We start from the raw sequence: 4,589 nt of genomic DNA, 5'->3' as shown, positions 1-4,589 counted from the left end.
AGAAAAATGCTGCAGAAACTGTTGTGATGTTGGGCACAGTTTGCAAGGACAGCGCTATGGGAGAAACTCAAGCGTACAAGTGTTTTCTCGTTTCCAAAAAAGTGAAATGCCGATTGATGACAAACCTTGTTCTGGACGCCTGTCAACTTCCTGAATGGATGAAAATGTCTACTCTTAATGCATTTGGAGTTTGCTCTACAAGGTCAAATTGTTAATTACGCTTTCTATTTAGAGGTTCTGAAAAGATAGCATAACAGTGTGCAACAACCAAGGCCTGATTTTTGCCAGGTGGGGGGCTGGTTTTGCCAACATGACAATGTACCTGCTCATGCAGCCATCTCAGGGCGCCAGTTTTTTGGGTTTTTGGGTTTTTTTTGGCAAAAAGAAAAGCATGTCTCTCTTGCCCCATGCACCTGACCTCACTCCCTGTGACTTCTTTGTGTTTCCATGAAGGAAGAGGGACATGAAAGGACAACGATTTGATAAAGTGGAAGAAGGGAAAAACAACACGATGTGCTGTCAGCCATCCACACAGATGAGGTTGACAAATGCTTCCAAGAATGGAATCCCAGATTTGACAAAATGTATTAAGCGTAATGGAGAGTATTTTGAAGGTGATAATGTTGTCTGTCAAGCATATTTTTACACATGTAGCCATCATCATTAGTGAAACATTTACTTTCTATTTGAGCCCTTGGTATCAACTCTTTTTCCCCTCCCTCCCCCCATCCCCACCCTCCTGACACCTTGATAAATTACAAATTATTATTATTTTCATACCTTGCACCAACTGCTGCATCCTTTCACCCACGCTTCTCTTGTTCATCCCCCTGGGAGGGGAGATTCTGGGGGTTATGCATCAATCATTATGATGAGGTTCCTCCTTTCCACCCCTCTTCCCCCTCACCCCACTTTCCCCTACCCTCCTGGATTTGCTACTCTCATTTCTGTTCCTGAGGGGTTAATCTGAGATAAGGTTATTTTGTTTAAAAATTTTTAAATAAATACATAACTTTGGGGAAAACAAATTCTAGGGGTTTTTTTGGGTACCCCATCTTATGAGCGTAACTGAATTTGTTTCTCCAGTTAATCCGACCTAATACAGTGAGCCAAAGGCACACTCAGCTGGAGTTTACAGGACATGAGAGGGGGGGGGGGTGTTCTAAGAACAACTTCCCCAAACCCTGACCTCCACTCTCCAGGTCACCTGACTCCCAAAGAATCTCACTCCGAGGCATCTTCGGCCTTCCATCTTCACTTCAGTCTTCTCAGGATGAGGCTGGAGCTCTCTGGTCAGGCCAATGGCAAGAATCCCCAGGAAAATTGTTGGTGGACTGTGTCTTCAGTCTTCTTCTCCCCCCGCCCCCATCTGCATCTGCACACAAAACCCCAAACCAAACTCACTGCCATTGAGTCAGCGCTGACCCATACTGACTCTGCAGGGCCCTTTGCGGGAGAAGAAGGCCTCTCTCTCTCCCACAGAGCAGCCAGTGGTTTCAAACTTCTGACCTAGCAGACACCAGAAAACGCGTCATCACTGCACTGCCAGACATCCTTTGTCCACCCGGTCTCTGTGTAAATAAAAAAATAGCAGTTCATCTTCAGGTTTGGCCAAGTGATGGGGGTTCTTCCTATAAACACCCTGCGCATCGCAGCCCGTTCCCGAACCCTGGGCTTGGGATGCAGACCGAGCAGAATTTCAGGCCCTTTGTCTTTGTGCAGGAAGCAGCACGAGCCACCCCGTGAGAGGCCCTTTCCGTGTGGTCCTCACCGCTCCGGAACCCCTGCCTCCCACGCCGCCTCCACGTGCGCCTCTGCAGCCTGAACTTTGGCTCCAGGTCTGCGCACGCGCCAACACGCACACCCGTTTACCTGAGTGTCTAGTTCTCACTTTTTACACCGCCTGACTGTGTGTCATCTGACAGTTTGGACGAACAGGCAGCCGTCAGGTGCCGTCAAGTCGGCTCTGACTCCGAGGGCCTCTACGCAGGACAACGTGAAGCACTGCGGCGCCTGCGCCGGCCTCACAGCGGTTCTCCTGCTGCAAGCAACTGCTGCAGCCACCGTGTCCACCCGTCCTGTCGACGGTCTTCCTGCTTTGGCCGGCAGTAAGAGCCTACATCTACAGGACGCTTGGGAGACACCGTCAGGGATTACAACCGTGGTTGTAAAGGAGTGAGCAGGATGGGTGGTGAGCTCCTGGGAAACAGCATGGGCAGGGAAAGTCAGTAAAATTCCTGGTGATTATCTGGTTGGTAGGATTGGTGTGTTGCTTGAAGCCACAGTTGATCATCTAAATGCTTTTCCCATTCCTAGGATGCTAAATGGAACCCAGGGCTTCATGGGTCCTTTGGAGTAGAGGACGGTATGTATATTCTATTGACCGGTTTAAAAATAAAAATAAAAGATGCCTCTGGTGACTGAGCCAAAAAAAACAGGGGCACACTTTTGAGAAAGCAGAGGTGTTGGTTGTACAAAAGGAAGCCCTGGGCAAGGCATGGGCACAGCAGCGTTGAAACCTGGCTGCCTTCCGATTCAATGTCAACAGCACCAAGGGTTATTTTTCAGACAAGATCAGACTGGAACTATAATCCCCCGACGTTTCCTCTCTTCTTTGGTCCCATTTGTAGAGGGAAGGCCGAAAATCCTAACGTCCCCGAGAGAAAGAATTGTTGTTTATGCTCTGAAATGCATAATGCTCTGCACTATATGGGGAGGGAGCTATGACCACCACCCACACCGCTTTGCCCATCACTAGATGGACCAATGGGCTCTTTTTCAAGCCATCAGCAGGGCTCACTCAGACAACTGCGTTGACCAAATGACATCCATTGTCAGGGAAGCCAGCCCCTAGCACATCATTACGGGTCCGGTAGGCACAATTGTACAGCGATAATAAGTAAAGATCATAGTAAAGTTACAGAGAGCATGAGAGATAGAAGTGAAGTACTGAAATAAATGGAGTCAGACACGATTCATGGTAGCATGCTCACCTCAGCCCCGCTTGGTGGTCCACATGGAGGGAGAGAGAGATTTTAATGCTAACCCAGGCTTTTTATCTTCTCTGGGGACATGCAAGCCCCCTAATTACAGGTGAGGACATACGTCACAGGAAGGGGCTGTGCTATAGGTAATACAGTAATGAAGGGGTGGTCTAGGGACATATGGGCAATAGGAAGAGGAGGGATTGGGGGTACACATGTGGCAAGATGGGCGGATCCTAGATTTAGGATGGCGGCTTAACTTTGACCTGTGCTCTGGGTCTCCATAGGAACCATTTCAGTAGGGTGTGAACCCCACCTACAGGAACCAAATAGATGACTGCAGGCGTCCATTGTTCTTAACAGCAGGGAGGGGCCCCCTGCAGTCTGGCAACTGATGGCCCTCAGGGAGGATGCCTGTGAGCATCTGACCTCCCCCCATGATCCATACCTGTAGCAGAGCATTGTCCTGACAGCGGTTCCTTGTCCCAATGATCCCAGGTTGGTCTTGGTCCGGTGACATATCCAGATGGCAACCTCCCAACTAGTGCACTGTGTCAACCTCTCTCTCAATAAGTACAGGGGAGGCCCAGGGCCAGCAAAATCTCACACCCAGATGGCTCTGTCCAAGGCCTGTCACCACTCTGGCCAGTGGTGGCCATGCAAGCCTCCATTGATGGCATCTGGTTTGAAACTGGCTCAGGGAAAGAACATCATCCATGGGCCAAACTGATGGCTGTGTGGCTGTTCATCTCTCTCAAGCGCTGGCCCTTAATCCTTTGTACAGACCGTTGGGTGGCACTTTGTGGGCTAATTAGGAGGATTGACCAATCTAAAAGGAGCAGTGGACGGCAATGGTCAACGTGGGTCGGGAAAAGTCCTGAGACTGTTTTCCATCTGGCAATTCATTCACTTCTTTCCTCACAGGGAACAAGAATCACACACAGGACAAGCTAGAATGGTGCATCCAGAAGAGGAAATTACTCACTGGATTCTCCCAGAAAAGCAGACACCCTAGTGGCCAGGAGACTGTGTGAGATGGCTGTGAGAGTGCGCACGCATGAGTGTGTGAGAATGTGGGTGAGCGGGCATGAGTGTGTGTGGTTGTAAGAATGCACATGGGTGTGAGGGAACATGTATGTGTGAGAGACAGCAGTTCTGCTGTAGCCTGCTGTCTGTTCCCAGAAAGAAAACAACCCAGACAGCCAACAAGTTCAAAAGAAAAAGTTATTTCCTGCGCAGGGACCGTCAGCCCTCTTGAGAGGAGACTGAGCGGTGGCCTGTCTAATTTTCCAAAGGCTTTTATAGTTTTGAAGTGTGCAGGTTCGCAAGCAAGCAGAGCACAGAAGCGGGATATTGCGGTTAGCCATTCTTAGTGGAACAATCACTGCGCTGGTCGTTCTCGCAAGCCTTCTGAACATCCATTTCCTTTAGTACATTCCGATGCGCTCCGTCTGCACAGCCTACCTCCCTGATATCAGCTGGTTCATTTACTGGTCATAGCTAGTTCATTTATAGTTCATAATGGCTCTGTCCTCTCAAAATGGCTTCACTCTGATCAAGGCTGTTTAAGCTCTTCCTTCCTCCCAGCCAAGCCCTTTCAGAGAT

This window comes from Tenrec ecaudatus, chromosome 4 (assembly GCF_050624435.1).
Source record: "Tenrec ecaudatus isolate mTenEca1 chromosome 4, mTenEca1.hap1, whole genome shotgun sequence".
Taxonomy (NCBI): domain Eukaryota; kingdom Metazoa; phylum Chordata; class Mammalia; order Afrosoricida; family Tenrecidae; genus Tenrec; species Tenrec ecaudatus.
The sequence above is the reverse complement of the archived record's forward strand: the minus strand, read 5'-3'. Positions refer to the sequence as shown.